Source organism: Bos mutus, chromosome 3, assembly GCF_027580195.1.
Source record: "Bos mutus isolate GX-2022 chromosome 3, NWIPB_WYAK_1.1, whole genome shotgun sequence".
Taxonomy (NCBI): Eukaryota; Metazoa; Chordata; class Mammalia; order Artiodactyla; family Bovidae; genus Bos; species Bos mutus.
The window spans coordinates 56,729,042-56,746,404 of NC_091619.1; positions in this window are offsets into that span (position 1 = coordinate 56,729,042).

Here is a 17,363-nt window from a genome sequence, read left to right on the forward strand (position 1 = left end):
ACTTTTCAGGGGAGAGAACTGACATACAGAGAGTTTAGGTGATCTGCTGAAGGTGGGAGAGCTGCGGAAGGCAGGCAGTCCGGCTCCAGGCCCTTTCCTCACTGCACTGGAGTCAATAGATTGATTGGTGAGTATTTGAGTCAAAGAATGTCTTAGCCCTAGAAGGCATTCAGAATACAAGTCTTGGAAAATTAATGAAACTAGTTCACTAACCAGAAGCCCAGCATTTGTTTAATACACCAGAAACATCTTTCAGATGGATCAGATAAATGTAAAAGGAAAGTCAATGCATGAATGTTTTAGGCGGATTGATGCATAATTCAATAATTTGGTAGCTTATCACATGAATGAATAAAAGTTGCTCAGCCATGTTTGACTCTTTGCAACCCCATGGTCTCTCCATGGAATTCTCCAGACATGAATACTGGAGTGGGTTGCCATTCCCTTCTCCAGGGGATCTTCCTGACCCTGGGATCAAACCTGGTCTCCTGCATTGCAGGCAGATTCTTTACCATCTGAGCTACAGTCACTCACTTATCACATAGTTGGGGTATTTTTAATTGACAGTCTTAAAGTAATAGGTCTGAGAATAAACACCTCTTGCTCCAAAAATATATTTTAGCTTTTCACTTGTTTTTCAAAGTCTACTTTTTTCTTTTTTCTTTTTTTTTTAGCAAAGCCAGATAGATAGCTTTAAACCACAAATTTTGCTTCAAATTTCATTGGCCTTTCTCTAGCATTTCAAATTATGGCTTGAGTTTAGAGTCAAAGCACCAGGGCATGGGAAAGCCCCCCCGGTACAGCCTTCTCAGAACCTAGGAATGTCTCCTCTGCGATCTTACCACTCTTTTCTCGGCTTACAAGCAAGCCCACGAAATGAGAGGGTTATAGGCTGGATTTGAAAAGTCATTTCCTGTGCGTCTGTAATATTTTGGTACCCAGGATGTGGAACTCCTGTTCCTTTCCCTGTGTTTACCATTTTCTGGAAAAGGAGAAGAAATGGAGGATTTGGTGCATATCATTGAAGTAAAAGTACACCTCTATTCCTGGCATAATTACCTGTCTCCATTTCTAAATAGGACCAAAATTCTAGCAACCTTTGCCAGCTGACTGTGGAGTTTAAATTTAGAATTCCTGAGAAAAACTGCATTGAAATAACACTCACTTCCACTAAGGAGGTGACTTGTCTGCCAGCAAAGCTATAGGCAAGCCAACTCAGAAATTACTCGCGCACGCACCAGGAAGACTTTAAGACCCTGTTGCTGGTTTTTGCTAGTTTTCAATCTGGAGAAACAGCCACACACACACACACAGAATCAATGAAACCTCTCTCTCTCTTTTTTTAATTGGAATATGATTGCCTTACAATGTTGTATTAGTTTCTGCTTTACAACAAAGTGAATCAGCTGTATGTATACATATATCCCCTTCCTCTTAAGCCTCCCTGTCATCCCCTCTCCCCGCCCATGCCAGCCCTCGAGGTCATCACAGAGCACCAGGCTGAGCCTGCTGTGCTATACAGCAGCTTCCCACTAGTCATCTATTTTACACATGGTGGTGCATATATATGTCAATGCTGCTCTCCCAATTCGTCCCCTCTTCCCCCTTCTATGTCCACACGTCCATTCTCTACATCTGTGTCTCTATTTCTGCTCTGCAAATAGGTTCATCTGTACCATTTTTCTAGATTTCATACGTACATGTTCTGTTTTCCCCATATTCTGCCTTCAGGCCTTCCCCTCCAGTCCTCTCTTAACTACAAAAAGTAGCCTAAAATTCTGAACAGTAAAATTTCTTCCATAACATCTGGAATCCATATGTCAAATCCATCAAAGCATAAACTTTTTGCTTTTTTTTTCTTTTAATTTAGGCTTAATTATTTGAGGCCCTGCCTCCCTCCATACCAAACTAATTAGAACAATTATCTGAGCCATCCAAGGCTGCAGATCTGTTAAAGCCTGTTATTGAGGCTAACAAATGAGAGGGTTAATTTCTCTAGACTGCTCCATAGTTGGTGAAGAAAGATAATAAGCCCTTACATTTGTAGGGTGATTGTGAATTGTCAAGGTCTTTTTTCTCTAACACCAAGCTGCCACCTGGGAGAAGAGTTTACTTGGGATTGCAGACTGTCTGGATGTAAGTGATTTAATTGTGAACTGAAGCACTTGGAAGTCACCACTACAGCATGAAGGAGGTTCCCCCAAACCTGGCTGCTTCAACTATACAAAAAAGATTCTGGAGTTTTTTTAAAGAAATAGGATTGCCAGTTAGAGTTCCTAATTTAGTCTTTTGCCCTGGAGGTTTTTTAAAATCACATAGCCTAATGTTAACTTTTTTTCTTTTTAAGCCCAGGAGAATTTGTTGAAGGAGGACTAGATTTTCTTAGCATTTGCCATGATTTCAACTAATTTTTCCAACTGGGATTTGTGAAAATGTGATAAACAATGATGGAGAACAGATTTTTGTTGTTGTTGCTGTTAGTGTTCTAAGAGAAATTACAACTTTATTGCACTAACTTTTGAGAATGTGTTGTCCATGTAAAACAGTAAATTGGAGAATAGATTTTCAATTTCCTCACTTAGGTGCCAAAAGTAAGAGAAAAAGTCCATGTGTTTCAGAAGAACAGAAAACAAAACTTTTAAACTTTTTTTTTACTACGAAGTAATAGTAGTTTTTTTTCAATCTTTTAAAGGGCAGGAACAATATTTACACCAAAAATATAGCAATAATTAATTTGTCATATTGTTTTAATTCATTGTCATAACATTCATGTTAGATACAATTTTTTATAACAGTAATATTTATTAAAATTTTTTCTGATTGTGAAAATGGTACATACGTATTATAATGAAGATCTGGAAAAAACAAAGATAAAATAGAAATCACTTTTGGCAGAGAAATACACTGTTAACATTTTAATATACAGTATTTTCTTAGAGTTTTTTTCCTATCCATATGTGTACATGATCTTAATAATATGGATATCCCATATTTTACTTAACATTAAACATTATCAATTCTATTAAGAATTCTTCAAAGACCTAATTTTTTAAATGTTATTTATTTTTTTTATTTTGTTATAAATATTTCCATATTTTTCACCACTATAAATAACCATAAGATAAAGATCTTTGTAATTAAGTATTTGGTTGTAGTATTTGATTACAGAATTACTTTTGCGAGTAAGAACTCAATACAGAGTCATATGTAAGTTCAGTTTGAATTAATGCTCCTAACCTCTTGAGATCATATTTAAATAAGTATTTCACAAACTTTTGTACAACTCCTTGAAAGTCCTGGATGTTAAATCCCTTGTGAGAAACCAGCTTTTTATAGTAGCAATTTGGCATTTCTAATATATCCTCTTTTTAGGTGCACTGAAAAACCATGTTTCCTTTTAGACTGTCCCAAAAAGCTACTCACCAGTGCTCAGACTGAGAACCTGGTTATTTTGCCTCCAGCAAAAGGAATCTGTGGCCACATGAACTAAAGACAAATTTGGAGGTGAAAAGAGGACTGAGGGGAAAAGATAAAGCAGATTCAGCTATTCTCCCCCACTTCTAGATTATTGACAATATTAATGCAGGTCAGGAAGCAACAGTTAGAACCGGACATGGAACAACAGACTGGTTCCAAATAGGAAAAGGAGTATGTCAAAGCTGTATATTGTCACCCTGCTTTTTTAACTTCTATGCAGAGTACATCATGAGAAACGCTGGGCTGGAAGAAGCACAAGGTGGTATCAAGATTGTCGGGAGAAATATCAATAATCTCAGATATGCAGATGACACTATCCTCATGGCAGAAAGTGAAGAAGAACTAAAGGGCCTCTTGATGAAAGTGAAAGAGGAGAGTGAAAAAGTTGGCTTAAAGCTCAACTTTCAGAAAACAAATCATGGCATCTGGTCCCATCACTTCATGGGAAATAGATGGGGAAACAGTGGAAACAGTGGCTAACTTTATTTTCTGGGGCTCCAAAATCACTGCAGATGGTGATTGCAACCATGAAATTAAAAGATGCTTACTCCTTCAAGGAAAGTTATGACCAACCTAGACAGCATATTAAAAAGCAGAGACATTACTTTGTCAACAAAGTTTCGTCTAGTCAAGGCTATGGTTTTTCCAGTGGTTATGTATGGATATGAGAGTTGGACTATAAAGAAAGCTGATGCTTTTGAACTGTGGTGTTGGAGAAGACTCTTGAGAGTCCCTTGGACTGCAAGGAGATCCAACCAGTCCATCCTAAAGGAAATCAGTCCTGGGTGTTCATTGGAAGGACTGATGTTGAAGCTGAAACTCCAGTACTTTGGCCACCTGATGCAAAGACCTGACTCATTTCAAAAGACCCTGCTGTTGGGAAAGATTGAAGGCAGGAGGCGAAGGGAACGACAGAGGATGAGATGGTTAGATGGCATCACCGACTCAATGGACATGGGTTTAGGTAAACTCTGGGAGTTGGTGATGGACAGGGAGGCCTGGTGTGCCGCGGTTCTTGGGGTCGCAAAGAGTCAGATACAACTGAACGGCGGAACTGAACTGAACTGAACTGAATGCAATTAACAGAGAAAACCTTAGGTGGAGCCAAAAGCTACAGAACTACCCTCTGCTTTCAGGCAGGCCAAGCTGGTTGGATTCCCCGCAGCAGCAGGCTTGCACCACTGCAGCAGGCAGCCAACTAAGACAGAGTGCCAAGGAACACCTTCTCCCAAAAACAGGACAGAAAGAAAAGGCCTTCTTATCGTGACTTGTGGAATTGGGGAAATTCCACAATGGGAACTCCCAGTACAGCTTTACCAGAGGGTTAAACAGCAGCCTCCCTAGAGAGCAGCTCCCTGGGAGAAGTAACATTATACTACCCTCACCTTGTCACTTAATCACCTTTACATTGTTCCCTCACTGCTGGGCAGTTTATCTACCTAACTGGATTAGGGGCTGCTGCAGAGCCCTGGACAGAGGAGCCCCATGGGCTGCAGTCCATGGGGTCGCAAGAGTCACACAACACTGAGCAACTAAGGATGGAGGCAGGGCAAGAAGGGCCTTAAATTTCTTGTGGGATAAATTCAGAGACCCAGCACAAGGCAATAAAGTTATAAATTGTTCAATAATTGAATGAAAAGCTAATTCTTAGTGTGCATATTCATGCTCAGTCATTCAGGCATGTCAGACTCTCTGTGACCCCTTGGACTATAGCCCGATAGGCTTCTCTGTCCATAGGATTCTCCAGGCAAGAATACTGCAGTGGGTTGCCATTCCCACCTGCAGGGGATCTTCCCCACCTAAGGATCGAACTCCTGTCTCCTGAATTGTCTCCAACGAATTCTTTACCCTTGAGCCACCTGGGCCGTGGTAACTCTTAGCATCTCAGCATGTCAGCGCAAATAAGTTTTCAGGGCTTTTCCTGCCAGCCTATTTTCTTTGGGGGACTGAGCAAAGCAGCCCAGGGAAGAGAGGACTGGTAAGGAGCAGTTTACTAAGGTCCTCATTTCCTTGGGCTGGCCCTGAAGGAAGTACGCCAAGTCCGCATTCTGATTCCTGTACCTCAGTTAATCCAAGTATTAGCAACTTTAAATTAACAGAGATCCTCACCCTCACTTCCTCAATTTTTAGAATAAAAGATGGTAAGAAAACAATAGAAACTTTTTATTTTAAAAAATGACTAAAACTGCTTTTCAGAGTTGGCCCTTAACAGGGTATAATAAATACAACCCAACCTCCTAAACCTTCTCCATTCAAGAAATGTATTCCAAAAAAAAAAAAAAAGAAATGTATTCCGAGAAAAGTACTTGCCTGTGCTCTGAAAAAAAAAAGGATCTCCATTGAGACTGACACTGAACCTCAGTTACAAAGCCTCTGAGGAGCCAGCAAGTGAGGCAGGCTCTTCACCTTCTTGGTCTGAGTGTCTCAGACTTACCTGAGCACAGATCTCTTTTGAGGACAGTTGGTAAACCTTGCGGACTGGACTTGAAGAGGTGCTGCTCTCCACCGTGTGGAATGACAATACTCTTTTGGGTTTACACTGGTGACGGGGTCCAACGGGCTGGGGGAAGGAGGGTTGATCATTGATTATTCATGGGGTCAGCTGCTTCAATAGAGTCTATTTCTAAATTAATTTTCAAAACATTTGTTGAGTCAAAAGGATAGTTTTAAGATAAATGCAAATTAATACTGTTCAGTTCAGTTCAGTCGCTCAGTCGTGTCCTACTCTTTTTGACCCCATGAATCACAGCACACCAGGCCTCCCTGTCCATCACCAACTCCCGGAGTTCACTCAGACTCACGTCCATTGAGTCAGTGATGCCATCCAGCCATCTCATCCTCTGTTGTCCCCTTCTCCTCCTGCCCCCAGTCCCTCCCAGCATCAGAGTCTTTTCCAATGAGTCAACTCTTCGCATGAGGTGGCCAAAGTACTGGAGTTTCAGCTTTAGCATCATTCCTTCCAAAGAAATCCCAGGGCTGATCTCCTTCAGAATGGACTGGTTGGATATCCTTGCAGTCCAAGGGACTCTCAAGAGTCTTCTCCAACACCACAGTTCAAAAGCATCAATTCTTCGACACTCAGCCTTCTTCACAGTCCAACTCTCACATCCATACATGACCACAGGACAAACCATAGCCTTGACTAGATGAACCTTTGTTGGCAAAGTAATGTCTCTGCTTTTGAATATGCTATCTAGTTTGGACATACCTTTCCTTCCAAGGAGTAAGCGTCTTTTAATTTCATGGCTGCAGTCACCATCTGCAGTGATTTTGGAGCCCAGAAAAATAAAGTCTGACACTGTTTCCACTGTTTCCCCATCTATTTCCCATGAAGTGATGGGACTGGATGCCATGATCTTCATTTTCTGAATGTTGAGCTTTAAGCCAACTTTTTCACTCTCCTCTTTCACTTTCATCAAGAGGCTTTTTAGTTCCTCTTCACTTTCTGCCATAAGGGTGGTGTCATGTGCATACCTGAGGTTACTGATGTTTCTCCTGGCAATCTTGATTCCAGCTTGTGTTTCTTCCAGTCCAGCGTTTCTCATGATGTACTCTGCATAGAAGTTAAATAAGCAGGGTGACAATATACAGCCTTGACGTACTCCTTTTCCTATTTGGAACCAGTCTGTTGTTCCATGTCCAGTTCTAACTGTTGCTTCCTGACCTGCATACAGGTTTCTCAAGAGGCAGGTCAGGTGGTCTGGTATGTCCATCTCTTTCAGAATTTTCCACAGATTATTGTGATCCACACAGTCAAAGGCTTTGGAATAGTCAATAAAGCAGAAATAGATGTTTTTCTGAAACTCTCTTGCTTTTTCCATGATCCATTGGATGTTGGCAATTTGATCTCTGGTTCCTCTGCCTTTTCTAAAACCAGCTTGAACATCAGGAAGTTCACGGTTCACATATTGCTGAAGCCTGGCTTGGAGAATTTTGAGCATTACTTTACTAGCATGTGAGATGAGTGCAACTGTGCAGTAGTTTGAGCATTCTTTGGCATTGCCTTTCTTTGGGGTCGGAATGAAAACTGACTTTTTCCAGTCCTGTGGCCACTGCTGAGTTTCCCAAATTTGCTGGCATATTGAGTGCAGCACTTTCACAGCATCATCTTTCAGGATTTGAAAGAGCTCAACTGGAATTTCATCACCTCCACTAGCTTTGTTCGTAGTGATGCTTCCTAAGGCCCACTTGACTTCACATTCCAGGATGTCTGGCTCTAGGTGAGTGATCACAACATCGTGATTATCTTGGTCGTGAAGATCTTTTTTGTACAGTTCTTCTGTGTATTCTTGCCACCTCTTCTTGATATTGATATCTTCTGCTTCTGTTAGGTCCATACCATTTCTGTCCTTTATCGAACCCATCTTTGCATGAAATGTTCCCTCAGTATCTCTAATTTTCTTGAAGAGATCTCTAGTCTTTCACATCCTGGTGTTTTCCTCTATTTCTTTGCATTGATCACTGAGGAAGGCTTTCTCATCTCTCCTTGCTATTCTTTGGAATTCTGCATTCAGATGCTTATATCTTTCCTTTTCTCCTTTGCTTTTCGCTTCTCTTCTTTTCACAGCTATTTGTAAGGCCTCCCCAGACAGCCATTTTGCTTTTTTGCATTTCTTTTCCATGGGGATGGTCTTGATCCCTGTCTCCTGTACAATGTCACGAACCTCATTCCATAGTTCATCAGGCACTCTCGGAGAAGGCAATGGCACCGCACTCCAGTACTTTTGCCTGGAAAATCCCATGGATGGAGGGGCCTGGTAGGCTGCAGTCCATGGGGTCGCCAAGAGTCGAACACAACTGAGAGACTTCACTTTCACTTTTCACTTTCATGCTTTGGAGAAGGAAAGGCAACCCACTCCAGTGTTCTTGCCTGGAGAATCCCAGTCGGGGAAGCCTGGTGGACTGCCATCTATGGGGTCACAGAGAGTTGGACACGACTGAAGTGACTTAGCAGCAGTAGTAGCAGGCACTCTATCTATCAGATCTAGGCCCTTAAATCTATTCTCACTTCCACTGTATAATCATAAGGGATTTGATTTAGGTCATACCTGAATGGTCTAGTGGTTTTCCCTACTTTCTTCAATTTAAGTCTGAATTTGGCAGTAAGGAGTTCATGATCTGAGCCACAGTCAGCTCCTGGTCTTGTTTTTTTTTTTTTTTTTTTTTAAATTTTTTTTTCCCAACTACAATTTTATTTTATTTTTAAACTTTACAAAATCCTGGTCTTGTTTTTGTTGACTGTATAGAGCTTCTCCATCTTTGGCTGCAAAGAATATAATCAATCTGATTTTGGTATTGACCATCTGGTGATGTCCATGTGTAGAGTCTTCTCTTGTGTTGTTGGAAGAGGGTGTTTGCTATGACCAGTGCATTTTCTTGGCAAAACTCTGTTAGTCTTTGCCCTGCTTCATTCCGTATTCCAAGGCCAAATTTGCCTGTTACTCCAGGTGTTTCTTGACTTCCTACTTTTGCATTCCAGTCCCTTATAATGAAAAGGACATCTTTTTTGGGTGTTAGTTCTAAAAGGTCTTGTACGTCTTCATAGAACCGTTGAACTTCAGCTTCTTCAGCGTTACTGGTTGGGGCATAGACTTAGATTACTGTGATATTGAATGGTTTGCCTTGGACAAAGATCATTCTGTCATTTTTGAGATTGCATCCAAGTACTGCATTTCAGACTCTTTTGTTGACCATGATGGCCATTCCATTTCTTCTGAGGGATTCCTGCCCGCAGTAGTAGATATAATGGTCATCTGAGTTAAATTCACCCATTCCAGTCCATTTCAGTTCGCTGATTCCTAGAATGTCGACATTCACTCTTGCCATCTCTTGTTTGACCACTTCCAATTTGCCTTGATTCATGGACCTGACATTCCAGATTCCTATGCAATATTGCTCTTTACAGCATCGGACCTTGCTTCTATCACCAGTCACATCCACAGCTGGGTATTGTTTTGGCTTTGGCTCCATCCCTTCATTCTTTCTGGAGTTATTTCTCCACTGATCTCCAGTAGCATATTGGGCACCTACTGACCTGGGGAGTTCCTCTTTCAGTATCCTATCATTTTGCCTTTTCATACTGTTCATGGGGCTCTCAAGGCAAGAATACTGAAGTGGTTTGCCATTCCCTTTTCCAGTGGACCACATTCTGTCAGATCTCTCCACCATGACCCGCCCATCTTGGGTTGTCCCCTGGGCATGGCTTAGTTTCATTGAGTTAGACAAGGCTGTGGTCCTAGTGTGATTAGATTGACTAGTTTTCTGTGAATATGGTTTCAGTGTGTCTGCCCTTTCTCACCAACTGGATTAGAAAAATTCCACTTGACAACACTCTCTGTTAGTAAGGCTGCAGAGGCACAGCATGCTCATACAACACAGGTAATAGGGTAAAGTAATACAAAATCCATGAAGAGAAAATTTACAAAACTCTATAGAAATTACAAATATATTACAGATTAACCCTACAATTGCACTTCTGGAAATGATCCTGTGGATATACCAATACATATGCAATATGATATACATATGTATATAATGTATAATATGTACTGAAGAAGGAAATGGCAACCCACTCCAGTCTTCTTGCCTGGAGAAGTCCATGGACAGAGGAACCTGGCAGGCTACAGGGTCGCAAAGAATTGGACACGACTGAGGATATACATGATATTTATTGAAACATTGTTTAATATAGCAAAATATTGAAGTAAATCAATATCACATGGAACTGGTTAAATAACTATGGTTTACCCACTCAGTGGAATAGTATGCAGTGGGGAAAAATAAGTAAGGTAAAGAAGCTGTTTGTATAGACATGGAAAGATATCCAGGATATACTATAAATTTTGAGAAAAGGAAGTTGTATAAGGTATATATACTATACTACTTTTTACTTTTTGTGTAAGAAAGGAAAGGATAAAAATATATATTCACCAAACAATGGAATATTCAGTTCAGTTCAGCTCAGTCGCTCAGCTGTGTCTGACTCTTTGCGACCCCATGAATCGCAGCACGCCAGGCCTCCCTGTCCATCACCCAGACTCACGTCCATCGAGTCAGTGATGCCATCCAGCCATCTCATCCTCTGTCATCCCCTTCTTCTCCTGCCCCCAATCCCTCCCAGCATCAGAGTCTTTTCCAATGAGTCAACTCTTTGCATGAGGTGGCCAAAGTACTGGAGTTTCAGCTTTAGTATCATTCCTTCCAAAGAAATCCCAGGGCTGATCTCCTTCAGAATGGACTGGTTGGATCTCGTTGCAGTCCAAGGGACTCTCAAGAGTCTTCTCCAACACCACAGTTCAAAAGCATCAATTCTTTGGCGCTCAGCTTTCTTCACAGTCCAACTCTCACATCAATACATGACTACAGGAAAAACCATAGCCTTGACTAGATGAACCTTTGTTGGCAAAGTAATGTCTCTGCTTTTGAATATGCTATCTCGGTTGGTCATAACTTTCCTTCCAAGGAGTAAGCTTTAATTTCATGGCTGCAGTCAACATCTGCAGTGATTTTGGAGCCCCCAAAAATAAAGTCTGACACTGTTTCCACTGTTTCCCCATCTATTTCCCATGAAGTGATGGGACCAGATGCCATGATCTTAGTTTTCTGAATGTTGAGTTTTAAACGAGCTTTTTCACTCTCCTCTTTGACTTTCATCAAGAGGCTTTTTAGTTCCTCTTCACTTTCTGCCATAAGAGTGGTGTCATCTGCATATCTGAGGTTATTGATATTTCTCCTGGCAATCTTGATTCCAGCTTGTGCTTCTTCCAGCCCAGCGTTTCTCATGATGTACTCTGCATTTAAGTTAAATAAGCAGGGTGACAATATACAGCCTTGACGTACTCCTTTTCCTATTTGGAAAATAGGAACCAGTCTGTTGTTCCATTCAGTGCTAAAAAGAAATGAGCCATGAAAAGACATGTGCATATTACTAGATGAAAGAAGCCAATCTGAAAACACTGTATGGTATATGATTCCAAGTATATGACATTCTGGAAAAGGCAAAACTATGGGAACTTATAATAAAAAGATCAGAGGTTGTCAGGAGTTGGGGTGAATGGAAGGTATGAATAGAGCACAAAGGATTTTTAGGGAAGTGAAAATACTTTGTGATGCTATAATGCTGGATACATGTCATTTCACATTTGTCCAAACCCATAGTATGTACAACAGCAAGAGTGAACTGTAACTATGAACAGTAATTATGATATGTCAGCATAGGTGCTTCGGTTGTTACTAATGCACCCCCCTGGTGGGGGCTGTTGATAATGGGGGAGGCTATGCATATGGAGGGGCAGGGGATTCATGAGAAATCTGTATAACTTTTTCTCAATTTTATTGTGAATCTAAGACTTCTGTTAAAAAAAAAATAGCCTTAAAACAGAGTACATATTCAAATTTACCTGTGTTAGTACAATGTAATACTAATACCAATCCTGTAAAGTAGTCATCTATGAGAGCGCAGGAAAAGCTCGAGGGTAGACAGTGACGATGTTGAACTTTACCTGAGCCCCGTGCTCCAGTAAAAGTGAAGGTTAAGACATCTCCAGCAAAGGCCTGCCCTGCTGTCTGAGACTAACTTCATTCTTCCTTGGAACACCCATAAGACTCCTGTGGATGACTCCTTGAGTACCTGCCATCTTCCTGTTCTTTGAGACATTCCTTATTAACGAACATTCTCTCTATTATAGTAGCCAGAATAAAATCTCTTACTTATCTGCTGCATTTTCACAACAAGCTAGAAGACAGAGGTGGGAGAGTTCTCTGGGCAAATCTTTTTTCATCATTTAAATTTTCAATGTGACTGCATCATCTACTTTTAAATTTTAATTTAATTTAAAATACAAAACAAGAAAAAGATACTTCTGATGAATGAATGGCTCATTTGAGAGTCCCATTAACCAGACTATCTCAGTCCCAGCATCCCAGTTAATTACTTCAGGACAGAAGCATGTTCCACTTTTGAATCTTTTATACTGCCTGATGAAGTGCTAGCTTGAAGACGTTTTCCTCCCTCATAAGAACACTTGTAATGACGGTAGTAGAGAGAAAGGAGAAGGCAGTAAAAAGCAGGAAGCAGTTTTGTCCTCCGAAGTATAATCTTTAATGCCTGACTAATGAAATTCCCTACTTTGAGCCCATACTCTCACCTCCCACTGTGAAACAATGGAATATTATTTTCTCTTCTCTTCCTCCACATGTCACTGCCCTGGGTCTGGGTCTTATCTTTCCCTGCCAGTTGTCATTACTGTGTTGGAGGCCTGAGCCTTCCTGTACCTCATGCATGCCCACTCCCCCATCTCTGCTGGGGGAGTGGGGTGCAGTACCCGGCTTCACTGACAAGCCCCAGGAGTGAGCACAGGAGTGAGAAGGAACCTGGGTCCCTGAGTGACGGTGAGGAACAAAGCTGCCCTGAAGGCCTGCAAATTCACACTGGGACTGTTACATGAGAGAAAAAGAAACTTCTTTCTTAAGCCACTGTATGGCTTAACCTTATCCTAACGAACACAGTTTCTTTTCAAGAAAATCAAAGTGTTGTACTCAATCTGTAAGAAGCTTCCCAGTGCTAACTGATGTGAGTCAAAGCCTGATTTTGCTGCTTTAAGAGTTATAGCGACTTTGAAGCACAGCTGCATTTAGAGAGCATACAGCTGGGTACAGCTATGGTACATGTGCTTCTCTGTGGCCTAATGGATAAGACCTGGACTTTGGGTTCAGGTCCCATAGCTTCAATTTCTGGCCCTGCTTCTTACCACCTGTGACCTTGGGTGAATTGCTGAAGCTGTCTGAGCCTTACTTCCTTGTCTATAAAATTCTGATAATACTAGGAACTCTTTCACAAAGTCAGATAATCTAGGAGGAGTTCTTGACTAACAATAAATGTTCAATAAATGGTAGTTTTTAATCATTGTTATTTTTATTATGACCTTTGTAAAGAATATAACCCACAACTGTAATACTATTTGTGGGAACAAATTTTATCCACACTCTGATTATACGCTTTATGTCATCACTTTAAAGAATGAACAGACAAAAACCATCACAATAGATTGAAATCCTTGTGAAGGGTAAGGAATTAGATGTGAGAGAAATGTATACTCTTTGTCCTGTGTGGGTCTCCTCTTTCCTGGGAATTTTGGAGGGCTGTACTTCCTAGCCCTCTTGCAATTAGGGCTTTATGACTACCTCTTTTCAAGGCACAGTGAGTCAAAGAAACATATGACATCTGGTGCAACATATTTCAGAGTCAATGCAAACTCTCTCTGGTCTCTCTTCCCCTAAAGCCCCTGATTGATCTGACAGCATACACAATGATGAAACACCCACTGACCTAGATCTCAGTAGTTATGTAGCCTAAGTCCACTTTTCACCCTCAACCTTCCACTGCTCACACTGGACACAAGGAATGAGAATAATCCTTCTTGTCCTGACACTGAATACACTATCATATTACCTATCCTTTTCTCATATAATGAAAAAATTGCCATAATATTCAAAATACTAAAGATTTTGAACTGAATTAAAAGTAATGACCAAGTAATGACATAATATCCAAAATGCTTAATACTTTGAACTGAATTGAAAGATCAAAGTGCCTGCCATCTGTCTACTTAAATAGGCTGCTCCTTGAAATGTCCATGAAAAAAATTCCTAAAGTTGACTTAAAACATAGAAATTTTAATTATTTCATTAACAAACACAAAGAGATAAAATGTTTCCAGGACTGATTAATATGGAGATTCTATGATTAGAGCCCCTGATAGTACAGGGAAGCAGGGCAAAGGCTAATAGAGTTCTGCCAAGAAAACGCACTGGTCATAGCAAACACCCTCTTCCAACAACACAGAAGAAGATTCTACACACGGACATCACCAGATTGTCAACACCAAAATCAGATTGATTATATTCTTTGCAGCCAAAGATGGAGAAGCTCTATACAGTCAGCAAAAACAAGACCCGGAGCTAACTCAGATCATGAACTCCTTATTGCCAAATTCAGACTGAAATTGAAGAAAGTGGAGAAAACCACTAGACCATTCAGGTATGACCTAAATCAAATCCCTTATGACTATACAGTGGAAGTGAGAAATAGATTTATGGGAGTAGATCTGATAGAGTGTCTGATGAACTATGGACGGAGGTTCGTGACATTGTACAGGAGACAGGAATCAAGACCATCCCCAAAAAAGAAATGCAGAAACAAAATGGCTGTCTGAGGAGGTCTTACAAATAGCTGTGAAAAGAAGAGAAGTGAAAAGCAAAGGAGAAAAGGAAAGATATACCCATTTGAATGCAGAGTTCCAAAGAATAGTAAGGAGAGATAAGAAAGCCTTCCTCAGTGATCAATGCAAAAAAATAGAAGAAAACAACAGAATGGGAAAGACTAGAGATCTCTTCAAGAAAATTAGAGATACCAAGGAAACATTTCATGCAGCGATGGCACAATAAAGGACAGAAATTGTAGGGACCTAACAGAAGCAGAAGATATTAAGAAAAGGTGTCAAGAATACACAGAAGAACTATACAAAAAAGATCTTTATGACCCAGATAATCATGATGGTGTGATCACTCACCTAAAGCCACACATCTTAGAAAGTGAAGTCAAACGGGCCTTAGGAAGCATCACTACGAACAAAGCTAGTGGAGGTGACGGGATTCCAGTTGAGCTATTTCAAATCCTGAAAGATGATGTTGTGAAAGTGCTGCATTCAATACCAGCAAATTTGGAAAACTCATCAGTGGCCACAGGACTGGAAAAGGTCAGCTTTCATTCCAATCCCAAAGAAAGGCAATGCCAAAGAATGCTCAAACTATCACACAATTGCACACATCTCACACACTAGTAAAGTGATGCTTAAAATTCTCCAAGCCAGGCTTCAGCAATACGTGAACCGTGAACTTCCAGATGTTCAAGCTGGTTTTAGAAAAGGCAGAGGAACCAGAGATCAAATTGCCAACATCCGCTGGATCATGGAAAAAGCAAGAGAGTTCCAGAAAAACATCTATTTCTGCTTTATTGACTATGCCAAAGCCTTTGACTGTGTGGATCACAATAAACTGTGGAAAATTCTGAAAGAGATGGGAATACCAGACCATCTGACCTGCCTTTTGAGAAACCTGCATGCAACAGTTAGAACTAGACATGAAACAACAGACTGGTTCCAAATAGGAAAAGGAGTACGTCAAGGCTGTATATTGTCACCCTGCTTATTTAATCTATACGCAGAGTACATATGAGAAATGCTGGGCTGGAGGAAGCACAAGGTGGAATCAAGATTGCCAGGAAAAATATCAATAACCTCAGATATGCAGATGACACCACACTTATGGCAGGAAGTGAAGAAGAACTAAAAAGCGTCTGATGAAAGTGAAAGAGGAGAGTGAAAAAGTTGGCTTAAAGCTCAACATTCAGAAAACTAAGATCATGGCATCTGGTCCCATCACTTCATGACAAATAGATGGGGAAACAGTGGAAACAGTGGCTGACTTTATTTTGGGTGGCTCCAAAATCTCTGCAGATGGTGACTGCAGCCATGAAATTAAAAGATGCTTACTCCTTGGAAGGAAAGTTATGACCAACCTAGACAGCATATTCAAAAGCAGAGACATTACTTTGCCAACAAACGTCCGTCTAGTCAAGGCTATGGTTTTTCCAGTGGTCATGTATGGATGTGAGAGTTGGACCATAAAGAAAGCTGAGCGCAGAAGAAATGATGCTTTTGAACTGTGGTGTTGGAGAAGACTCTTGAGAGTCCCTTGGACTGCAAGGAGATCAGTCCTGGGTGTTCATTGGAGGGACTGATGTTGAAGCTGAAACTCCAATATTTTGGCCACTTGATGTGAAGAGCTGACTCATTTGAAAAGACCCTGATGCTGGGAAAGATTGACGGCAGGAGGAGAAGGGGACGACAGAGGATGAGATGGTTAGATGGCATCACTGCCTCAATGGACATGGTTTTGGGTGGACTCCGGGAGTTGGTGATGGACAGGGAGGCCTGGCGTGCTGCGGTTCATGGGGTCTCAAAGAGTCGGACATGAATGAGCAACTGCACTGAACTGAACTAGTACAGGAATAGCAGTTATAGTTTGTGACTAATTTACTGAGATGATTTTTTTTATACTTTTTACTGCATAGTGGTTAAGAATACTCTAGAGTCAGAATGCTCGTGTTTGAATTTTTACTTCATTTCTCATTTTGGGTAAAAACTTCTCTGACCCTCAATGTCTTAATTTAGATAATGGTTTGATGTACCTCACTTGTAGGGTTATTGCAAGGATTAAGCAGTTCACATAAAGTTCTTAGATTATACATGATACATAGTCCTATACAAGTGTTAGCTACTATTATTCTGATGATTTTTTTCTAATAATTCTAAAGAGTTCTGAAATTAGAAATTATGCCATATTATCCTGGCATAGGCACAGACTGATAAGTCATTGAAACACAGTAGAGAACCCACAGATAGATTCGAGGCAGGACTGCTATCCACTATGTTTGCATGGTGTCCCTATAGCAGTGATTTGCAGCAGCATCTATTCCGACTGGCTTGTGCTCACACTATTTTGATAGTTTTTATTGAATACACTTTCAGTCCTATAAGACATATGGAAATTTAGTACTTGCAAAATGTTGTATTTCAATTCAGTGATTGAGAACGATTTATTTCACATATATTGTTGACAAACACCTCACTATATATATGGTAGAATAAACAGTACAACCATTATCTCATGTACATTTCAGTCAGATTTGAAATTTAAGTATAAAAATGTAACAGTGGAAATTTAGCTCTTAACATTGGTTGGAGAGTCCTTTAGTAGGAAACCCAGAAGCTATAGAAGTAATAGCAAAGGATTGCTCAAATATTAATATATATTTATATATGGTA